The sequence below is a fragment of the Camelus ferus genome, chromosome 9, assembly GCF_009834535.1.
Source record: "Camelus ferus isolate YT-003-E chromosome 9, BCGSAC_Cfer_1.0, whole genome shotgun sequence".
NCBI classification, from domain to species: Eukaryota; Metazoa; Chordata; class Mammalia; order Artiodactyla; family Camelidae; genus Camelus; species Camelus ferus.
Genome location: NC_045704.1, coordinates 79947689 through 79972485, shown reverse-complemented (window position 1 = coordinate 79972485; position 24797 = coordinate 79947689).

The window sequence follows — 24797 nt, the reverse complement described above, 5'->3', positions numbered from 1 at the left end:
TAACATACCTTATAGGAGCGTTGTGATGATCAAATGAGTTAACATTCATAAAATGTGTAATACCATGCCTTGGCACACAGTGATACACAAATTGGGTTTTTGTTTATTTTTAACAAGTTCCCCCTCCCTGCTTTTCTCTCTCTACTTTCTCTCTTGGCCCTGTGCTGATTAATAGGTTATAAGGTCTGATTTGGGTCTTGGCTTCCTGATCTGTAATCAGGGCTTCTTGGGGTCACCCTTGTTGTCTGGGGCCCCAGCTCCTAACTCATTCTCACCATGTCCTTCCCCTTGGGGTTGCAGACTTCCCATGAGCCCAGCCTAGATGGAGCCACTCTAGACAGATGCTGCCAGAATCCCGCTGACAACTTTATGGTTCTATGACCGCTTTTGCCCAAAGACCTCTGTTGCCTCCACCCAGGCCTCCCTCGGGGGTCCAGTGCTGCTCTCTCAGCCCCATGCCTTCTGGTTTCCTCTTGTTCTCTCCTGGCCAGTGCTGCCAGGGTCCCAGCAGGCCCCTAGGCCAAGTCCACCCAAGGGACAGTGGCGTCTGGCTGGGTTGGCCTTCATCTCTGCTGAGCCCAAGGTGGGAAAGGGCCTAGAGCTTCTGGGCTTCTGATCAACATTCCATCCAGATACTTCCCACTGCCAAATATAAAAATCCTTTCTGAAATTAACACAACATTGTGAACAGACTATACTTCAATACAAAAAATAAATTAAATAAAAAAAAATTCCTTTCTGGGACTCATGTTTTTGCAAGGCAGCCCATCTCATTGTTGAATGGCTCTAATGAATAACAATGTAACAATAATAAAGCAGCTATACATACATCACCTTCAGTTTCTACCACAACCCTGTAAGATATTATATTATCTCCACTTTATAGATGTGGAAAATGAGGCCTAGAGGGGATAAGTGATTCACCTATGAGGTGCAGCCAGGAGGTAGACCTGATTTGCTTACCAAACCAGTAGGGTTCCAGAAGCCAGTGCTCCGCCCTCTTCATTGAACTGGCGCAATGGACTGGATTCTGCCTCCCTGTCTCCTCCATCACTGGAGGATGCAAGACACAATCTGTCTTCCCTCTTCCACGTGTTTGTCTTTAGTATATTTGAGAAAGCTCTCATGTCACTTGTCTTCTGCCGGCTAAATAGCCTCAATTATTTGTTAAACCGTATGTTACTGTTTCCAGACATCTCAACATCTTAGCCTCCCTGTCCCTTGAGGCATTCTGAATCTCTCTTGGCAGTGTACTGTCATGGTTTAAGAGCACACACTTTGCATTTAGGCTGATCTGGGTTCACATACTGGCTCTACCCAATTTGCCGGCTGTGTGGTCGTGGCAGACCAGAGTTTCCAATGATGGCTACCACGATACATCCCTTCCCACATGTTCTTCGTGCAATGTGGTGACACGCTTCCTGTCAAGTGGTGGGGTCTGTGTTCCTTCCCCTTGAATCTGGGCAGACCTTTATGATTGCCACGACCAATGAAAGATGCAGAAGTGACGCTGTGTGAGCTGAGGTCATAAAAATGCCATACGCTTCCATCTAGTTCTCTTTGGAACTCAGTCATTTTGTGTGAAAAAGCCATATGGAGTGGCCAAGTGTAGGTGTTTTGGCTGATAGCCCAGCTGAAGTCCTAGGGCATAGGTAGCACCAGCCTCTGAGCAAGTATGTTTAGTGAGGGTCTTTAAGATAACTCCATCCTGAGCTACCACTAGACTGCAGCCTCGTGAGTGACCTCCAGCAAAATCACCCAGCTGAGCCCAGTCAACTCCCAGAATAAAATTGTTGTTTTAAGACACTAAGCTTAGTGGTGATTCATTATTGGCAATAATCAGAACGGTGACCTTCAGCTCTCCTCAAGCTCCCTGCGTCTCAGTTTCTTTACCTGTGAAATGAGGACTCTGACATCCACATTAGGTGTTTAGTATGAGATTTAAAAGATAATGGATATAAATGGATATCCATTATGTGCTTGCCACATAGTAATTGTGCAACAAATAATTAATCATGATTAATGACATCAGGAATGAGATAGGAAGGAGACCTGGATTGAGACCTTGGTACGAAGCAGAGACAGAAGACGGGGAAACTGCACTTGCCGTGGGGCAGCCTCTGGGGAAGAAGCTGAGAGTTGAGCCACAGATTCCAAATGTGCAGTAAGTCACGACAAGATGCAGGCAGCGGCCAGTGTGAGGTCTTTACTCCTTGACCTGCATGATTTGGGTGAGCCAGCAGCATTAGGCTGGAGGTGGGATGGCAAGACCTTGGTCACACCCAGAACTGGTTGTTGGGACAGTGGGGGCAGGACAGAAATGTTTTGCCATAGGTTATGCAGAGTGGGGATTGGTCAGTGGGGTGTCCCCCACAGCAAACCTCGAAGGTGAGAGGGATTTGGGTGAGTAACCTGGATATTCAAGGTCACTGCTGGCAAAGCTAACGAAACAAGGAGGTGGGGTGCCGGCAAAGATAACTGGTTAAATTTGTGTGTATGGTGTCTTCTTGTACTTGGCTTCCCTGCTTCAGAGGGTGAACATCTCAGGTTCTGAAAGGGGCATCCTACTGAAGCAAGTGTCTGAAAATTCAGGCGGCCATGAACTCTTAAATCTTAAAAAGCCAAACTAACTGCTCCCCACCCCCTCAAAAAAAAGAAGAAAAAAAACCTCACCACCACAAAACCCCATACTCCATCCCCACAAATAATACATATGCTTATTGTAGAAAAATTATATAAGAAGTGAAAACAGCAAAATAAAAGTTGCTCACATTCCTACAGCCCAGAGATCACCCATGTTAACATTTTAGTGTACATGTAGCCTTCCAGAGGGGATACAAAAATAGAATCCTACTGTGAGTACTGTTCGGTCACCTCTTAAAACCCAATAATGTGCCCTGGACACCTTTCCGTGTTATGAAATAATGCCTCTACAGTTCTGAGCTTTTTCAAACGGAGGATATGTAGCAGTGTGCCAGGGGTCCTATGAAAACCACGGTTCATCACTCTAGAGCATCAATTTCACTCTGTGGTAAGTCACCTAAAATACTATTTTTATATTAAGACAAACCCAGGTACAGCATGAAGGAGAGTACAATTGCACGAATTTTTAGAAGATATGAGACTTCAAAGAAATATCCAGCTCGCCTCATTTTTCAGTACCATCTTTTAAAAAAATTTACTTTAAAAATGTTTCATTTATTTTTGTTTGTTTTGAGGGGAGGTAATTAGGTTTATTTATTTATTTATTTTAATGGAGGTACTGGGGATTGGACCTGGGATGTCATGCGTGCTAAGCATGCAGTCTGCCACTGAGCAATACCCTCCCCACCCTCGTACCACTGTTTTTAATGGCAGGTAGTCATCAGCTTATGGGGATCAGTTGAATGGGCTGAAAGAGAAGAAAAGGGGAGGAGATGTGACAGTTCGGGGCAGTAGAGCACCCAGGGCCCTTCCACAAGGCACAGATGATCTGAAGAGCAAGGTGAATGTCTTAATGTCATGGCTTGGCCTTTAGCGCCTGAGTGGGTGATTTAATTCTAAGCTATGCCCCGCTTAACCTCCCCATCCTAACCTGTTGGCCTAGAACTGTTGAAGGTGGGGGTGGCAACTGGGGAGGGACAACATGGCTGTATCTGTCATGGCACTCAGAACTAACCCAGGAACTCCAGATGTGGTCTGAAGTGTGTACAGCTTGGCTATTTCTGTCCCAGCTCTGCTGTTAATAAGCTCTGTGGCCATGGGCAATCTACTTAACTTCTCTCTCCTTCAGTTTTGTCATCTATAAACTGGTGATAATAGTAGCAGCTCATAGGGTTACTGGGGACAGTAATGAGTAAAGCACAATACTTAGAGTACCACTTGAGACATAATAAGTGTTCAGTATTTGTCAATTATTATTATTGTATGGTCTACAATTGCATAAGCGTATGGTAAATGTGTCCCACTCTTGTTTCAATTCAAACTGAGCTTGTGGCTGATTAAAACTCTTGGGCCTTTTTCACTGGAATTGTTATCAAGCTTGTATTCTCTGTGCTGTTATTAGTTGTTAATTGTGTGGCTTATTAATGTTTGTTTTCTTGATTCTGGTCTGTTATTCTAGCCTGTGGTAGTTCTCCAACAGCTAAGTTTTCCTTTCCAGAGCCAGCTGGGTTTCAGGTTCTAATGACATTTATACTTTTATTGTCCCCATTTTACAAATGACAAACTGAGCGAAGGAAATTACTACTATGTAATGAGTGGGTCCTTTGTGCCAGACATTGGGATAGGTGCTTTGCTCAGGGCGATCCAGTTAATCTTCAGAACAATCTAAAGAAGGAGGATTTATGATGTCATTTTGCAGATGTGAAAACTGCAGCTCAGAGTGGTTAAGCAAATTGCCCAAGGTTACCAGGCTGGCTTACACTACCCGTTAGTTTTTGGTCATCTCTCAACTTTAATGGAATGTTTCTATTCAAGCTGTTGAAGTAGATGTTTTATAGGACAAAGCCAAGGACAGAGAGAAATTACTGGAGAACCCCTTCTAGGTAGATCTATGACCCTTACACCAATTCCTAGATCAATACCCTTTGTAGAGGATCATTCAACCACTGAAATTGGAATCAGATGTTGCTATTGGCAGCTGAGGTCTAGAGCCTCTTAAGAAGTCCTAAAGAAACCTCCTTCCATCACATCTTCAAGGGAAGGACCCCCTTGTCCCAGCTCTTTCCTTGTCTCCTCTCAGCTGCAATCTGGATGCTTATGGAGTCACATGTCCCGAATCAATCCCAGCAAATGTTCCTTTTCAAGCTGAGTGTGAGAAGCTTTCAGGACACCCTGGAACAGTCAGCATCTGCCTGTATTTACTCTTGCTGTTGATTAAAGCCGACAGCTGGAGCACCAGGATCCTAGACTGTGGAAACAGGACTGCTGACGAGAGGAGAAAGAATCAATAGCACTAGCTGGATCCAATGAAACCCAGCTCCTCCCTTTCCACTATCATCACCCTTGACTTGATGGAAGAGCAGTTCGGTCAAGAAAAGAGGAAGGGGATTTGTCTAATGCAAATTTCTCCCAGGATGGTCTCTGCCCCATTTTGAACAGAAAGAAGCAGGGCAGTAGATGGTACCTAGTCCTCAGGTCCTCTGGGAGGACCACCAAGTTCTCTTGGTCACCAATGTTCCCTCCTACTGGCTTTCCTCTGGCAGGAGGAGGAAGGAGCCCTAGTTAATTCCAGAAGGGACACCTTCCTGCTGGCCACCCTTCAGAGAGATCAGAGAACGACACTGAAAACAGCATCTTCCGTCTTTGCTCTTGATCCAATTCTGAAAGGAAGAACAGAGCAGAAGTGGGAGAAAGAGGAATGAAGGGCCCTGGCACTGGGGTGGATGACAGTGGGGTGACTATGCAGAGAAGGTGGCTGCTGCCCTGGTGCTTCTGTGCAGGTCCCAAGTGGGTGTGCATGGTTCATGGAGCATTTGAAGATGGCATCCTCTTCTGTGTTGGCTTCTGCTTCTGTTCTTATCTGTCCTTGATTCTTCCACTTCTGTCCTCTGGTGGCTTCCTGCAGGGAACTATAGATGACCTGGTGGTGGGGAAGGTAGGGGCTCTCCAGAATCGGGGGAGAGCCCTTTATTCCTTGGGTTGGTGTGCTGAACTAGGGTCCCCATGGAGCAGATTCTTAGAATTACTCTCAACTCCATGTGTGGAGAGGAAAGGAAAAGAACAGGCAATGAGTTATCCTCAGGACCCTGATAGGGGCACTGAAAAGGCCCCTGCAGTGCCCCCCACCCCCCAACTGCTGACAAAAGCCCTAGTGGAAACACCAGGGTTTTAGAGGACAGGTCTGGGCTTGAGTTCTAGTCCTGCTGCCTACCAGCTGAGTGGCTTAACCTCTCTGAGATTTGTTTTCTTCATCTGCAGAATGAGGAGTGAAGGGAGATAATGTGTGAAAAAGGCCTCTAAATAGCTAAGTGTTGTGTAAGTGACAGCTAATTCTACTATAGGTAAGTAACAGTCTTGGATCCTACATGAGAACCTGCCCCTTGGTCTTGTGACATAAAAACCTTGGGACACTCTCCAGATTGTGACCTTCTTCAGGGTCTCCCTTCTCCCCAGGACCCCAGAAGAAGGAAAGGGGGTCTTCTGCAGCTGCATGGAATTGGGTTTTCCCAGTTTCCTGTGGAGGACTCACCTGGGACAACTCCTTTCTCCTGTTCGTGTCTGTTCACATGCTCCTCTCTGGCCTCGGTGCCTCTCCTGCCTTGTCTGCTAGGTACTCCTGACTCATGACCCAGGACAAACATCACTCTCTGTGACATTCTCTGACTGCCTGAGAACGTTTCTTGCTCATCTGTGTTCCTCCAGCACTTTGTAGAGACCTCTTTTGTTGACTAATCATGTCTAATTAGAGCTGCTGCTTACATTTCTCTCTCCATAAGACTGAATTCTTCCAAGTCAAGGACCATGTTTTCTTACTCAGGGCCAAAGACGTAGGTGTGCCTAAGTGTCTTTATTTTCATGGCTGAGCCACTAGAGGAGGGCTGGATTCCACTCCCGTGGTGTGGAAGGAGGAAGAGTTGATTGGGGAGGAGGTATGTAGTAATGTTTCTCTCTGGCTTTTCAAATACCTGAAGGTAAGGAGAAAAGGATGTGTCATGGGCAGGACCTGGGTCTTTCTTAAGACTTAGTAACTTGCTCAGCAACGTGTATCCACAGGAGGGAGAAATTTTCCATGAAATAAAGGATTGACTGAAGCTGGAAGACTTAGATTCAAATCTTGCTTCTGTCTATTTACCAACAATGGTGTCTTGGGCACGTCAACCATTCTGGGTCTCAGTTTCCTGCTCTAAGGAAAAGATACTTGTCTTGTGGTTTTGTAGCACAGAAAGTGCAGTGCTTTTCACCAAATCCTGTCTTCTTTCCTCCTGAGCATCCAGCCTCCCTTGGAATTAGGTGGGCAGCATGACTGAGTTCTGGCCGATGGATGTAGGTGAAACTGATGCCTTCCTCCCCCTTCTCCTTGCAGGCCTTGGCCATAGAAACCTGCAGGATCTTCCATACTTGGCTTTTCCCTGCCTGTGCACTAGAGGTGAAGGATTTAGAGATTCTAGGGATGGCAATGCCCCAGGATGAAAAGAGCCTGGGACTCCATTGTCTACGCGGGATAAAGCTTTCCCTCCTTTCTACCCACTTGGGTTGATCTGTGATGAGAACAAGAAATTCTTTTATTATGTTAAGCCATTGAAATTTTGGCATCATTCGTCATAGCGGTTAGCCTGCTTTGACAGGGTTTCAGTGGACCAAATTTCTGCAGGCACTTCAAAGTGTTACACTAATGTTGCTGGTTATTATCATGGCTTTTATTCTAGAAAATCTTTTGAGTGCACAGAGGCAGATTTTTTCCAGGCTCTGTATGGTTCCTAGATCTTCTTAAGGATGGAGAGGGGACCAGGGGAGACCCTTGGAAAATATCCAGTTGTCTGATTGAATGGAGGTGTGCGTGTCTAGGTGCCAAGGCTAAGACTCCTTTCAGGAAGGGGAGCCCTGATTTAATATCATGCTGGGTGGAGCAGACCCATCTCAGAATAGACTCTGGGCAGCAGGACCCAGAGCAGGGGGCCTTCCTGTGGCCCTAGGACCAGCTATCTTAGCATCAGCTGCTTGAGGGTGAGCACTCAAGGGTTAAAAAAGGGAAGTGAAATGGAATCAATTGTCAGCAGGCTCCAGGAGACCTCTCTTCCCTTCATACATGGCTGTTCCCAGCGTCTGGTCCCCTTTGACTCTGAACCGTGGTCTCCTGACCTGGCCCAGCAGGGGCCCAATAGAAGACACAGAACACCCTGCTGATGTTGACTTGTCCTGGATCTGGGCAGGGCGTAGGGTGGAACGTGGATGAGTCCACAGTCTCCTGGGCTGTTTCTCCGAGGAAACCACGGATAATCAGAGCTGTACTCCTGATGGACAGAAAGGGGAAGGGAGGAAGAGGGATGGGACTCACTTTATCCATCACCAGGCACTGGCCAGATACTTTATCTACATTAACTCTTTGAATGCTCACAACAACTCTGAGATAGGTATTATTATTCCCAATTTGACAGACAAAGAAAGAGGTCGAGGGAAGTAGAATGACTTGCCTAGGACCACACAGCTGGTAAATATTGGCGCCAGGCTTCAAACCCCAGTCTCTCTGACTGAAAGCTGGGTCCCTGACGCTGTACCTCCGAGCCTTCCCAACAGGATGGAGATACAGTCCTGCCCCCCAGGACGGGCTGAGAAAAGTGAGCTCCTGGCTCTGTCCTGGGACTCCTCAAGGGTTTGGCCCCTCTCACCAGCAGGTCTGCCTCCTGAGTTTGGGAAAAGCTCCTTCCTGTGAGCCTTGGGTCAACAGGCAGAGACCTCCAGGAAAAGGAAATGGGGGAGGGGCAGGGTAGGTGCTGGGGGAGAAGGAAGGGGAGGGAGTTAAGGGGGAGGAAGAAAAGGAGGGGAACAGGAAGCTGGGAAGGTCAAACGTGGAAAGGACGTTTTCCTTGGAGGTTTTCATCTGGAGGTCGGTGCTCTCACTGTGGGAGGGAGGGTGGTGGCCTGCCCCTGGGCATCTGGGTGCTCTTCAGCGCCTGAGAACCTGTGAGGATTTGATGCCTCCCTGGTCCCTAGCTGGTTCTCAGTTTAGCCTCACCCAGAAATTGACAACCTTAACTGTTTTCAATTGAGTAATTAATCATTCAAAACCCAGCCCAGCTCTGAGTCTCCTTCTGGAGCTGCAAACCTTCAGCCGAACCTGTTTCTGGAGACAAGACGTGTACGGGGTGTGTTGGGGTGGAGTCATCTCTTCTGGTCCAGATGCGCCTGGCCTGGGAGGCCAGGATGGGTATCACCACACGGTTTTCTGGCAGCTCTGCTGGGCCATCTAGCCGGCTCCTCTGAGAGACGCCTGGCCTAACAATGCTGTATTTCCAATTGTCATTCCATTAATATTGATGTCTAGCCCAAAAAGCTTTCAACAACAGCCAACACCACTTCTCTGATCCTGACTGGGAGAAGAAAATGCATGAAAAAGCAAATTGCTTCTCTGGTCACAGGCCTCTGGCTCAGGGAGGCTGTTGGGCTGGGTCTGCTGTGGAGCGCCCCCAACACCGCAGCCTCCCTGCTAGCCTTTCCATGGGTGCTGAGCTCCAGGGAAGGTAATGAGGATTCTGGCGAGTGGCTTGTGAAGCGGTGTTGTGTTCTGTATTTTGCTCAGACTTGGAGTGAAGCAGGAGGATGGAGCAGGGGCTGAGCCTTTAGAAATAACACCCAGGCGCCCTGAAGATGTGCTCACGTGTTAGCATCAGAGAGGGAAAAAAATCTGCGCAGAATCTCATTAAACCTCCTTACGTGAGAATTCCCGTGTTGTGGAAAATCAAGATTCTACATGCTGTTTTGAAGCTAATCTGTTAAAACCACATGTTTAGTTTACTTTCAAAATCACCTCTCTTTTTTTGAGGGAAGGAGTGCCTTTAGTCATGTTCCTAATTTTAAGAGGCTCTGCCAGTCTTTTTCACCAGTTGAATTATAATGAGACCAGTGAGGTCATTGTCGGTGGGTTAATTATAGCAAGGCTGGTGAGAAAATTCAACCTCCTTTGATAAACACAGCTTAGCTACTGTAAGTGAACAATTTTCTACAGCAAACATCTCAACATGTGTTGTTTCCTTTAGCAAACTTTAATGGGCTCGTGATTCCAAGTCCTTAGAACTCTTAAGCTAGTCAGTGTTATAGGAAAGTTCTTTGCCTTTTTTCATGACAAGACTTAGATGGGAACTCAACGTGATGCTGACAAGATACAGAAAAAGCGTGGGTTTAACCTAAATTTTGCATCTGATATGTAAATATTGTCTAACCCTTTTCATCTGTCTCAGCAAGGGCCCATACTAACCCTAGGTTTGGCATCCTCAAAGCACTTGTGTCAACAGTTCTTTTTATTTAGTGTTTTTTCTTAATGTTTTTTTCATTAGATGCCATTTAATCAAAGCTGAATAAAATAATTTGAAGATTATTATATGCATATATCTCCATATCTAGTTGTGCTACTTGCAGAACAAGTTACTCTGCAATACAATGGGGTAGAACTGGAAAAAGCTAGAAAGTTGCCTTCGAGGGAAGAAAATTTGGGGTGGGCAGCTTTCTGCAGATTTGATCCTCTCTTGGGTACCACCTGAGACCTGAATATATATGGTGGTATTCCTTGCAAGGGAGCGAACCCTAGAGAACACTGAAGCACAGTATTTTAGAATCAGAAGGTCCAGTATGGTGTTTTTTGGCTAATCCTTGTCCAATGTATGATTTTATCTGAACTGTATCTATAGTAGGTCTCTATGAGTACAGCACCCACCCTGGGGCCTGGGGCACAGTGGGTGCTTAATAAATGTTGAATGATTAGATGGATCAATGAGCAGCCTCTTAAGCTGGAGGCAGAGCTCACTGCCTCCCAAGCTGCCTGCGGTGTCTGGGCCCCAGAGGACAGATCAATTTCCTCTAACTGTAACTAGCTATGACTCTCTCCAGTGGGTGCCCTGTCTCCTCTGGGCTTAGGATATTGAGTGACAGCGGGACAATCAGGAGAAAAGTGATCCCAAATCATCCTGAAGATAGAATAGTAGTTGGATGGCAGCCTGGATATGCTCTGATTGGGGTGTGCTGGTCACTCTTTAGACCAAAGAGCTCAAAGCATTGTCCCTCCCATCACTTCGTCCTGCTGGTTTTGCATGGGAGGGCAAGATGGTTCCATTTCACTAGATCAAGGGTTGGCACACTTTTTCTGCAAAAAACCGTATAGCAAATATTTTGAGATTTGTGGGCCATACAGTTTCTGTCACAACCACTCAATCGTGAGTGTGAAAGCGGACACAAACAGTAGGTAAACAAATGAGCATGGCTGTGTTCTGATAAAACTTTATTATTTATTTATTTATTTAGATAAAACTTTATTTATTATTTGGCCCAAGGGCCATACTTTTCATTAGACTGTGAGGTCATGGAGCAGAGAGTGTGTTTTTTTTTTTTGTCTTGAGAGGGAGCGTTCAGCAGTGGTTAAGAGGATGGTCTGAGATCAGATGGTCTGTGTTCAAACCCTGTTCCACCACTTCCTAGCTGGGAGACATAAATGTGTTGCTTAATTTCTCTGTGCCTCAGTGTCTCACATGTAAAGTGAGGATAATGGTAGTGTCTCACAGGGATATTGTGAGAATTAAGTGAGATAATTTAAGCAAAGTGCTTAGAACAGTGTCCATACCTAAAATTCAGGTGGTGAACATTAAGCTATTCTTAGTTGATCTCCAACACTTAGCACAATGCTTGGCACAATGAAGATGCTCAAGAAATATCTATGTCATGAATCTGAGGCCCAGGAAGGGGAAACATCTAGTGTGATGTCTCAGAACGAGGTGGGAGCAACACCATGTCACGAACCACAGAGCTGACTTCCAGACTTCAGTCCTGTCTTCCTGAAGACTTCAGTGCTGTGACAAGTTCTGTTAGGAAGACTTCAAGTCATTTATAGTCTCATCACTCTCTATAGATCAAGTCTGTAAAAAAAATTCTTATTTTTTATTGAAGTGTAGTCTATTTAGTTTTAGGTGTACAGCAAACTGATTCAGTTATACATACACATACAAACACAGACACACACACATACACATATATATATATATTTTCAGATTCTTTTCCATTACAGTGCATTACAAGAAATTGAATATACTTCCCTGTGCTATGCGGTAGGTCTTTGTTATCTATTTTATATATAGTAATGTGTCTCTATTAATCCCAAATTTCTAATCTATTCCTCCCCCCTGCTTTCTTCCTTGGTAACCACAGTTTGTTTTCTATGTCTGTGAATCTATTTCTGGTTTGTAAATAAAATTTGTAGTTTTTTAGAATCTACGTATAAATGAAATCATATGATATTTGTCTTTCTCTGTCTGACTTCTTACTTCACTTAGTATGATAATCTCTAGGTCCATCCATGTTGTTGCAAATGGCATTATTTCATTCTTTTTTATGGCTGAGTAATATTCCATTATATATGTGTATAACATATATATAACATATATATCATATATGTCACATATATAATATATATAATATACATATATACACACACACACCACATCTTATTTATCCAGTCATCTGTGTTTGTTTCCATGTCTTGGCTATAAGTAGTGTTGCTATGACTATTGGGGTACATATGTCTTTTTGAATTAGAGTTTCCTTCAGATATATGCCCAGGAGTGGGATTGCTGGATCATATGGTAGTTCTATTGTTAGTTTTCTAAGAAACCTACATACTGTCCTCCATAGTGGCTGCACCAATTTACATTCCCACCAACTAGATCAACTTTTTATAGGTTCATTGCCTTCGCTCTCCGAACCCTGGAAACCATATTCCCTAAGGGATGAGGGTTACAGAAAAAAACTTTCAACTTCTAGATTGTTCTGTGTGTTCTCTGTGTGCGTATCTCCTACCTTTTCAGTTCACACTACCTTTTCCCAGGTCCAGCACAGTAGTAGCAGTGACGGGGGGTTGGTAGGGTGGGATGAGGTCTGGGTAATGGGGTGACCACGAGTGGAGCAAAGAGCAGAGGTGGATGGTCTGGGAAGAGGGAGACTCGCCCTCAGTTGGGGGCTTGCTGCCGCACCTGCTCCACATTTCCCAGAGTGCCTGGACCAGGAAATCCAGCAGGCAAGGACTTCCATTTCTGAAAAGAGATGAAGGTTGAATTTCACACCCTATTTAGCTTTCATGGGCTTGCCATCTTCGCACCTGAGTAGCTGTTGATGACCCCTTTTCCCTGCCTTTCTCACTGTCTGTCTGTTCAGCACCCCTCCCCCTCTCCTCAGCTACCGCAGCCAGAGGGTTGGGGCCGGAGCCGAGGTGGGTGGGCTGTGCCCCTCCTCTGGTGTGCTGGCACCTCCCCAGCCTGGGCAGAAGGGGGAAGCCTTAGGCAGCTCACAGATTGGGAAAGGATGAAGTGAGGGAGGACGTCGGGACTGGGATTCGCAGGGCGGAGAGACTTGGGTGGGCTCATCTGAATGGCACTGGGAAAACTCTCCTGGAGAGGACTTATTCTGTGTGAGGTGCACCCCAAGCGCCCACGTCCAGCTCTCACAGAGGCGAGGCCCCCCATCTCTCCACCACAGACATGACTGCACACTCACCCCAGGCCGGGCCGCCGAGAAAGACTCTTTCTTTTCCAAGTTCCCAGCTCCTCCAGTGCCCTGTGTAAAGTGTTAACAAGGTCCTTGCAGTATTTTCCACTTGGGAGCCGACCCTCCCTCCCTCTCAAAGGTCACCAAAGCTGGGCTTGAAGCTGGTGAAGTGCCAAGGAGCTCTGCTCCGAGGGGCTGTGGTTGCTATACACCAACTCATCTCATTTGAACCAAAGTGTTTCCAGCCTCTTGCTGTATCCGAGGAAGCCTACTGGCCACGTGCCTCCTGGTGGGCTTCTCTGCAGGGCCCTGAGAGTGAGCAGTCCTTCATATTTTGCACTGTCAGTGCCTCATTTGCCTCTCCAAATTCCAGCCCTCCTCCTTTCGGAACCAAAGGCCCCATGCAGCCAGACCACCAGCTGGGCCCCTAGAAGCCTCGTGGGGCAGAGGGGAGACCCCACCATGGGGTGGCTCTGCTCCAGCTGGGGGATGGCTGCCACATGGGAAGGTGATGGGTGGACAGCTCATTTGCTTTGGTTCGGGGTTGCATGAGGTCATTGTGACCAGGGCTGGATGATGTCTCCAAGCTCTGGCCACTGGTTCATTTCCTCCCCAAATCTCAAAAGAGCAAGGCACTGGCCAGGGAAGAGCCTAGAGGACTTGGGAGACAGGGGCTGTGAGTTTGGGTTTTGCCTTGAAAAGGAAATGGCTTGTGCTTTGTGCCTTGGGGCCCTGACCAGCTGACTACGGGCAGCTCAAGTCTTTCTCTTCACCCTCTCCAGCAAGGCCTCCTAACCTGGGGTCACTGAATGTTGCATGGGCTTTGGGAAGCCTGTGAACACCTGAATTGGCATGTAATGTGTGTGCTTGTGTGTGTGTCTGTGTGTGTGCTGGTGTGCGTGTGCATTTTCCTGGGAGGAGGCCTGCAGCTTTCATCAGATTCTCAAAGAGGTCAGTGGTCCCAAAAGGGTTAAAGAAACACTGATTGTCCGTTGAAGCAGGAAGTTGTTCTAGGGAAGTTCGGCTGGGGAGGTCCTTATCTAAGGACCGAGCTTTGTGTTGGAGATGAGCGGAAATAAGGGACAGGAGCTGGGGGACTTGTTAGAGCCACCTGGCCTGTATCCCTGGGCCTCAGAACTCTCACTGTGGGGTGTATGAAAGTTCCTGTAACACCCACCTTCCCCTAAATGTTAATTATTTTTACCCTTTATCTCTTTGTTATTAAAAGAAAACAAAGTAAGAAACATCAACTTACCTCAAGAGAATGAGAAGACAAGCCACAGACTAAAGGACAAATATTTGCAAAAGACACATTTGATAAAGGACTATTTAAAATATACTAAGAACTCTTAAAACTTGACAATCAGAAAAGGACAGCCTGATTAAAAAATGAGTAAAAGACCTGAACACCAAAGTAAAAGGCGCCTCACCAAAGAAGATGTGAAAAGTTAATACACATACAAGGAGATGCTCCGCCTCGTACGTCACTGAGGAAATACAAATGAAAACAACAATGAGATACCACTGCATACGTATGAGCATGGCCTAAATCCAAAACACTAGCAACACCAAATGCTGGCGAGGATTTGGTGCAGTAGGAACTCTCATTCATCGCTAGTGGGAATGCAAAATGGTACAGCCACTTTGGAAGACAATTTGGCAGTTTCTTACAAAACTAAATACACTCTCACCATACGATCCAGCAATCACGCTCCTTGGTATTTACCCAGAATTGTTGAAAACTTACATCCATGCAAAAACCTGCACATGGATATTTATAGCAGTCTTATTCATAATGGCCAAAATTTGGAAGTAAACAAGATGCCCTTCAGTAGGTAAGTGGATTAGCTATCCAGACAATGGAATATTAGTCAGCACTAAAAAAGAAATGAGTTGCTGAGTCATGAAGAGACATGGAGGAAACATAAATGCATATGACTAAGTGAAAGAAGCCAACCTGAAAAGGCTAAATATTATATGATTCCAACTGTATGACATCACGGAAAAGGCAAAACTATGGAGACAGTGAAAAGACCAGCGGTTGCCAGGGGTTGGGGGTGAGGAGGCATGAATAGGCAGAGCACAGAGGATTTTTAGGGCAGCAGTGAAAATACTCGGTGTTTTAGCCTGCCTTGGAATTACCTGGGAGGCTTGTTAAAACATCAGTTCAGAGGCCCCATCTCTGAAGTTTCTGATTCAGTAAGCCTGGGAGGATGCCAAGAACATGCATTTCTTACACGTTCCCAGGTGATGGCGATGCAGGTGGTCTAGAAACCACCCTTTGAGAACTGCTGTTCTTTACCAGATATTTCTATCTTTCAGTAACTTTCACACTCCTAGTTGAATCTCAGTCCTGCGAGGAAGAGTTACTTTCACCTCCATTTTATAGATAAGTAAGTAGAGGCTTAGAGAGGTGAGGTAACTTGCTGGAGATCATACACCCAGTGAATGATGCCAGGGCCCCTGAATTCAGTCTTCCTGACTCTGAAGACCAGCTCTCTCCTTGAGTCCCAGTCTCACAGAGTCCTGGGGACCAGTAGAGGCCAGGGCCCCCAGGCCTGTGGCAGGCTGGAGGTGGAGCCAGAGACAGGCTGGAGCCCAGCTTGCTCTGGTTGGGGCTTACTCTCTCCCGGCTGGCCTGGGGAAGGCGCCTGATTCCTGAGCGGCTTGGCACTTGCTTCCTCAGACCCCCTCCCTCCCAAGGAGCAGCTGTGAAGTTGACGAATTACACTAAACTGTGATGTCTCCTCCGGAGCCTGTTCCAGGGTGTGCGGCGGTGATGGCTGCCTGCGAAGGCGACAGGCACGTGGTCTGCAAACGAGCAAGGCTCTCGTTCCCTCGCTCAGCACAGCAGCTGCTCGGAGGCAGCGTGGGCCCTGAGCGGCCCGCCGGGGGAGCCTGTTAGAGCCACAACACTGTGAAAAGCACAACAGAAATGCTCCATTAGATCCGGTGGGGGGCCTGCTTAACAATGGGACGGGCCCCAGGGGTCCCAGCTCGGCTCAGTCCTGCCTCAGTCTCCGGCCTGGCTCCCTTTCCCCAACCCTCAGTCCTTCCCAGAGGAGTACTGGGTCCTAATGACTTGAGTGAATCTGAGTTTCGGGCTGGGGTCGGTGAGAGTGTGGCTAGGATGGTGTGGTGGGAGCCCAGGAGGGGAGCAAATATGAGGCATGTTCTCCACCCTGCCTAGGCGGGGGATGGGCGTGCTATTAGTTGCGGGTCATAATGTTACTGAGGATGCAGGATGCTCTGGGCAAGAGGGGCCCCTGCTCTGGACCTTGCACTTTAGAGGGTACCACTCTGCCCTCTTCCAGCCGTAACCCTGAAGGGCAAGGAATCCTTGGCGCTTTGAGGATAGGCTTATGCAAGTCACGTGACTCCCCCCTCCCCCGCCCCGCCATGCTTCAGGTACCTGGGAACCTGCAATTCTCTGCTCAGAAGCTCCAAACCAGCTCAGCGGGTCTGTCCAAGCTTCTACCCCGACATATCTTTTTTTTTTTTTTTTAAAGTTTTGGTGGGGGGCAGGTAATTAGGTTTATTTATTTATTTACTTTTATTTAAATTTTTTTTTAAATGAAAGTACCTGGGGATTGAGCCCAGGACCTCCTGCACGCTAAGCACGTGCTCTACTACTGAGCTCTACCCTCCCCCTAAACCCCGCTGCCAGCATGTCTGTTAAAGAGTGGACTCTGTCCTTGTGGGTTGTGGGCTGGATGTGCACGTGTGTATGTGTGTGTGTGAGGTCTTTCAAGGGTAAGAGAGAACCCCATGTGGGAAGAGGTGGGGAGGCAGCCTAGGGAGTAGAAGTCATCTTTCCCCATAACTCCACCTGCCAGAGCAGAACTCCAAGGAGCCTGAGAATTCTAGATTTAAACTTCCCAGGCTTATGAAGATGTATTTGTCAAGGAGAGTATATTTTATCTCGCAGTTTGTTAGTTTGATTTATGACTTTTGACTATCCTGTTCTTGGCCCTGTAAGTGTTAGGGGTGTGCCCAAGTGAAGGTGGTGGTGAGAACAGGCCTCAAAGGCCCCCGTGAAGCAGCCAGGCCAAGCGCCATGCTTTCAGACCACCAAGCAGAGTGTCAGCGAAGGGGGCCACACTGGGCAATGCTCCGAGCCCCAGGGAAACACTCATTTGTCTTCTGGGATAAGACTGACGACCAGGGTGCTGATGAGCTGGCGGGAGCCCTGTGACCCACGGTCTTGTGAGGAAAGGGCTCTAATTTAGGCTCACCCTCTGTCACTTTTGACCACGACCTTGGCCACACCATTGACCCCAGGCTGTCTTCCTTTATAATCTGGTGCTTGTGTCTCTTCCCCTTCCTAGTTGTCCTCCCCTCGGTGCCCTCCACTCCCAGCCAGCCACAGACAAACCATGAATTGTACAGTCACTCTCAGGAGGGAACAGGTCACCAAGGGAGGAAGCCCCTTCCTCGGGGGTCCCCTACGTGGTAAAGACCCCTGCTAGACTTGGCAGGGTTAGGAGTGGCTCTGCTGGAGGCTTTACTGGGGAGGGGGTGTAGAAAGGAGAGACCACCTCTGTGATTTTCAGGTGGCCTCGCTGTTGGGAGAGAGTAGAGGACAAGGAGGGAGGTTGAGAAGTCCCTTCTTACATTTATTGGAAACCAAACATTGGTGGGGAGAAATGACAGACACAGAGACAGATCAGTAGAGAGAGAGGTAGGGATGATAGGGACTGAGGTCAAGATCAAGATCCAAGAAAGCCCTTGACCTGTCTCTGTGTCTATCATCTCTCTCTCATTTTTTATTTTTTAAACCAAATGTGAGGTTTTACCATCTTTCCTGAATACCTACTATATTCTAGGCTGTGTGCCCTGCTCTGACCTTATTCAGTCCTTATGAGAACCCTTCCAGGTATTCTCCCCATTTTATAAATGAGGAAACAGACTTTCAGAGGGGAAGCAACAGACCTGAGGCCACGTAGCTCAGACATGGTAGCGCTGGGGCCCAAGGCCACGTCATCTGACTTTGAGTTTTGTGTGTTTTTCTGCTGTTTCCACCAAGGGAAGATTACCCCAGGTGCTTTTTTTTTTTTTTTAATCAGGAAAGAGAAATGCTGCCTGGAGTGTTTGCTTATCTCTCTCCAGCAGCATTCCCAGGGGTCCTGGGTCCCGGCTCCAGGGAGCGTGAGGGGCCCAGGCACCGTCTCCCCCAGACGCGGCCCATCTGCTCCCGCAGCGCCTCGCCGCCCGCGCGGCTGTCGGGAGTGCCCCGCAGTCAGGCTGCACAGGCCGGCTTTGACAACGCTGCAGAAGCTGTAAAAACAGCTGTTTGACGTTCCCTGCTGCTTTTCAAAACAAACAACCAGCAGAGAGGTTGACAGAAATGCAGAAAGTACCCTTGTTTTCATGTGGCTGGAGATTGTTTCACTTGGAGAACATTTTGTTTCCCCTTCTTTGCTCTCATCCCTAATTAATGTCCCTACCCAGTCTTTCCCTCTACTCTTTCTTCCCTCGCTCCACTCTTACCTTCCTTCTTCCTTCCATTGAAAAAAATCTTCCTGCTTCTGTTTCTATGTCTTTTTTCCACCTACATTTTCTTCTCTCCAAGGGCACTCCTTAACTCTTTCTCTTTCTTCCTCATTTTTTATATCTTCCATGCTTTTGTGCATTAATTTGTCTCTCTACCTTTGGGCACATACCATCCCAAATGTATGGTTTTATGAATTCCAGTGTTCAGCTTTATAATATCCAAGGGGTCTTCAGTTAATCCAAAGTGGGGGCAGGAAGTTCTAAAACAAAATGAACCAACCCCCCAAACCATCATTTAATTTAGATAAATGACAGTATGCCTGAGAGTGGGCATCCTTGTCTTGTTCCAGCTTTTAGTTAGAAGGCTTTCAACTTTTCACTGTTGAGTACTATGCTGGCTGTGGGTTTGTCATAAATAGCTTTTATTATGTTGAGATATGTCCCCTCTATGACCCCTTTGGTAAAGAGTTTTTATCATGAATGGATGTTGAATTTTATCAAATGCTTTAACTGCATCTATTGAGATGATCATGCGGTTTTTGTCCTTCCTTTTGTTGATGTGGTGTATCACATGGATTGATTTGTGCATGGTGAACCACCCCATGGACCATATGCCTGAAAGGGGGCGTGAAAGCACGGGGTGTCTGGCTGAAAGTGGCCGTCTCCTCTGGCCGCTTCCATCTCTTCCACCTGCAGGAGCTGGGAGAGTTGTTCTTGTTTTCAGACTTCCACTTTGGGATTGTGGCTCAGGTCTGTGCTGTGGTTCCTTCATAGTTCAAAAGCATATTCCTGTCCAACCAGCTGTTTCTCACACAAATTTTCCTTCCTTACACTGAGAGGAGCTCTAGGTTTCGGAGTACCTGCAGACAGGAATAGGTAAATTACAGGCTCTTAGCTGAACGATCAAATGCAGTTTGACCATGCTTAGCATACAAGATGGACTTTTACATCTATGGTCAACCTCGGTCCCTGGAATCACTGGGTGGTTCTTCTGGATTCCAGATCTTCTCTCCTATGCAGGGTATCTGCTCCCCTGGAGTCCTTTTAGGTTCCCTTGAATATTTTTTCTTTATATCTGTGGCCTACATTAAATGCCACTAGTCCAATCCCCTAACCTCCATCTCCCCTGTCACCCCTTCTCTCCTACACTCTCTCTAGAGAGAGCTAGTCCCTTCAACTGTTGTCTTCTGGTTGCCCAGTGCATTTATTCTCTATGGTTCCTGATCTCTTGGTCTAGTTGTCTTCTCTCCTAAATGGGTGAGAAGTTTCCTTTCTCTTTCTTCTTCTTTTTTTGTTGTCTGTTGTCTATTATCCTTCAAGCCCCTCATGGTTCACCTCAGACTTGGCGTGGCTGGAGTTTCCCGTGTGTTACCACGTGCGTGTGATGACCCTGAGTCTGCAGCAGGGGAGGAATATGATTGCTACTGGAGTGGAGAACTAGTCAGATCTAGGGCCGAATGCAGGCTTTCTGCGTCTTCCTCCCTGAACTAGTACAGACATACCAATCACAGGATGGAGAAGCTTTGAGCCTCTCCACTGATCCTTGAATGGAGGAGAAAAAGCGATGGCTGCAGACGGAGAGAGTCTCCAAAAGAGCCCTGGGAGGGCAGAGCTATGCATTTATAGACATTTCTTTAGCCTCACCAGTCTGACCAGTCTTTCCTCCTCCTTTGGGGAGAATGGAAGGAAGTAGAAAGAAGATGAAGAGGGTTTCGGTGTTCCCTTCCAGGGCATAGAGTGAAATGCTTCTATGGAAATGTAAGATGTGGGCAATAAATAGCACCTAACATTTGGTTGTTGGACCGGGAATAGAAAGGGGCTGTGTGGAGGCAGTCGTGATGGCACATCCCAATTCCCCAGAGGCTGGGAATCTTTAATGTCTTCTCCTAACATTTTCATGTTCAGACAAGAGTAGAACTTGCGTCCTCCTAACCCATCTTTGCTCTTTCCCTTCATCTCTCACCATAAGGGTCCTCATGCATTTTGTCCACTTGTTCAAGCCCTGCCCATACCCTCTCCCAACAGTATCCATTTGGCCACCCCTTAGGCCTAGGTGTGTCCTTGTTGGTGGCACTGTACATCCTTGGGAATATGGACCTGAGGAGGAGGCCTGTGAAGGGCAGAGAATTCCAGTGTCTAGATACCCAGAGTGTTGTCTAAAAGGGAGATCATAGACTCCTGGTGGGCATGTCTCTTAGCCCTGTGGATTCCTCATCTCACGGGAAGAAGCATAACCAGGAGGAGGAGTGAGCATCAGGGGTCTCCACACCACAGAGCCAAGGGCAGAGGCCCTGACTGCCCAGGTTCAAGGAGTGGGACTGTTTATACCCAATACAGACCAGATAAATTTGATTTTCCTTATACCCATCACTCTGGTTTTGCTAACTGCCTATTCCTGGAGACGTTCCTCAGGAGATGGCAAGGGCAGAACCGTAACCACAAGTGGGATTGGAGACCCAAGACCTTTCCTTTAGTTTTATCACCTTTCTGATTCTAGCCAAGAATGTGTTGTGATTCCAGAACACACTCAGCAACAATGTGTCAGGTCTATTCTGGTTTCTGCATTGATTCACAATGAATAAAAATTAAGTTGGTACTAAATTTTATGGACTCTTACAAAAAATTCCTCCTCTTAAAACTTTAACTAGATAGTGCCTGTGAGAGCCAAAGGCAGTTTTTAATTAGCATCTGACTACTGCAAAGAGAGGAACTTCCATAATTGCCCAGCAACCTCAAATTGCAACCTTCGCTCACCCTGCAGCACGCCTCCAAGTTCACCTCTGTGCATATTCTATTCATCTTTTAGGGCTCCCTTCAAGAGTTGCTTGAAGAAAGACTGCTCTGATCACTGCAGTGCAACTCTCCTTGTCTGATCTCTCAGTTATGTGTCAAAATAGGACATCCCTCACCCTCATCCCATGTTGCCTCGTGTTGGTGATGAAATCTCTGTGTATCTGCTGTGTCTTCTTACTAGGTTCTCCAGATAAACAACTTGAGGGTAGGAAAACTATCTCAAGGGGTTCTTATTAATTATGTAACTTTCCTTATACTTTAATGGGTCCCCAAGTATAAATGAAGAAGTAGGAGACTGAAAGCACAAGTAGCAGTTACTCACGTAGAGTGTGGAGGGAGCCATTCCCTGGGGTGATGGTTCTCAAGCTTCCATGGTCCTCAGGCTCACTGAGCAGCTTGTAAAAGGCACAGATGCCTGGCCATATTGACTCAGAGTCTCCCAGGGATTCTGACGCAGACCAAGATTTGAGAATAACTTTCCAGGGGCATGACTTGCAAAACCAACTCTGCAGACAGGAAATATCAGACAAATTTTTAAGAAACCTGTTTTTTTTTTTTTTTTTAACGAAAAAGAAGTTTCCTAATGTTGAGAAAATACATGTGAAATACGTTCTGAGAACGTAGACATGCACAAGTGCACACAAATAAAAATTGTAACTAACAAAAATACTCATAAATATCAAATGTAAAATTGGCTGTTTCATTTGAGCTGGTAGGTTTAATTCATTTATAATTAACCTCAGGTTTATTTTCAGCTCTGGTCTGTTTGCATTTGACCTTCCTACCTGTCTTCCAGCTCTCTGCTGTTTCTGTAATTTTGCTCATTCGCTGTTGGATTACAGCCCTGGGGGACACACTTAGATTCCCCGGTTAGGCTTCCTCAGTCTGTCTGTTCAGGACTTAACCTGCCTTCCGCCCTCCACCAGAGCACTTAACTTGACGTACAGGGCTATCCTCACAATCTACTCCTTTCATCAGGGCTTAAGAGGCCGAATTAGGCATTTAAAATAGTCTCGTAATTCCTTAAACTTATTTAAAAATCCAAAGTGTAACGTAAACAAATAAATGTATGGCTTATTCTATCTCCCAACAGACTCAAAATATCCTTTGGACGTTGAAGGCAAAATTTGAAAGCCATCCTCTGAGGTTGAAAAAAATAGGATGAGTTTAGAATACACATAACTAATCCACTATGAGTTTGTCAATGTATTTCCAGTGAGCCTAGACCAATTTGCAAATCTCTTCAAGAAATAAGGATGTCTCCCACGTCTTCCCAAATTAAAATATGATGCAAAGAAAAGTTGTCTAACTGATTGTAACACGTTTAAAGCAATGTTGTCAAACAGAAGATTGGATACTGTCTTGAGTCCAGATACAAAGGAACCCCAAATAAGACTTTTTCAGCACATGCACCTACTATTCTGTCTCTTTGTAGATCTATTCTTAGAGTAGAGAAGGGATATACTCAAATAGAACATACATTCCAGAGCAGGACACACTTTCTAATAGAAAATGTCAAATATGGGATCTGGTGCAGTGGGTTTTAATTCATTTATAGTTTGTCTCAGATTTCTTGTTCCTTACTAGTTTTTCCACACTTTTGTAATTATTCTGATTAACCATTGCTTTAACTTCTATTTTGAGATTGGCCTTTGAATTTCAATTTAAAAAGTCAGCCTCATAGAAACAGACAGTAGAATGGTGGTTGTCAGGGCCTGAAAGGCTGGGGAAATAGGTGGAGGTTGGTCAAAGGGTGCAGATTTCCAGTTATAAGCTGAATAAGTTGAGGAGCTAATGTACATCATGATGACTACAGTTAATCATGCTGTACTGTATACTTGAAATTTGCTGAGAGTATACTTGAAATTTGGTGAGATCTTAAGCATTTTTACCAAAACAAGGAAAACGAAAAGTAAAAAGGTAACTATGTGAGGTGATGGATGTGTTAATTAACTCGATTGTGGGAATCAGCTCACAAATGTGGACATATATTGAATCATCATGTTTTACACATTAAATATATTACAACTTAAAACAATTATTTTTATTCTTTTAAAAATTTTATTGAAGTGTAGTTGATTTACAATGTTGCATTAGTTTCTAGTGTATAGTATAGTGATTCAGGTTTACATGTATACACATTTTCTTTTTCTTTTTTTTACTTTTTCTTTTTTTTACTTAGTCAGTTTACAATGTTGTGTCAGTTTCTAGTGTGCAGCATCAGGTTTCAGTCATGCATATACGTACATTTATTTGTTTTCAGATTCTTTTTCATTATAGGTTAATACAAGATATTGAATATAGCTCCCTGTGCTATACAGAAGAAACGTTGTTTACCTAGTTTATATTTAGTCATTAGTATCTGCAAATCTCGAAAACCCAATTTACCCCTTCCCACCCCCTTTCTACCCTGGTAACCATAAGTTTGTTTTCTATGTCCATGAGTCTGTTTATGTTTTGTAAATAAGTTCATTTGTGTCTTAATTTTTTTTAGATTCCACATATGAGTCATATCATATGGTATTTTTCTTCCTCTTTTTGGCTTACTTTACTTAGAATGACAATCTCTAGGCCCATCTATGTTGCTGCAAATGGCATTATTTTATTCTTTTTAATGGCAGAGTAGTATTCCATTGTATAAATATACCACAGCTTCTTTATCTACTCATCTGTCAATGGACATTTAGGTTGTTTCCATGTCTTGGCTACTGTAAATAGTGCTGCTGTGAACACTGGGGTGCATGTATCTTTTTGAATTAAGAGTTTCCTCTGGATACACATATTCTTTTTCATGTTCTTTTGCAATACAAGTTACCACATGCCACTGAATGTAGTTCCCTATGCTATACAGTAGGACCTTGTTGTTTATCTTTTCTGTACAGAGTAGTTTATATCTGCCAATCTCAAACTCCCAATTTATCCCTCTCAATTTATCCCAATAGCACAACTTTATTGGTTAATTATATCTCACCCTCAGAAATACAGTTTCAGTATCTCTGAAGACCTTCAACTCCCTTTGCTCTGGTTCCTTGTCCACCACGCAGGAGCTGTTGGCCGAGCCCATGTGAAATGGGATTCTTTGGAGCCTCTTGGGAAGGCAGGGTGGCCAGCTTTTACTTTCAGTTCCAGAAATGCTAACCTTTTGAGCTGACTATGCATCCTCAGAGCAGGGTATACAAGGAGAAGGGCCCCATTTGGAAGCAGCTGTTGGCCATACCTCAGCATAAACAGCTGTCTACTGATCCCCTCCCCAGTCACCAGACAGTAAATGGTTTACGGAGGCCGAGGAACTTGGAGATCTAATTAGAACAAAAGCAAAGAGGACACTGTCAGCAAGATAATTAAAT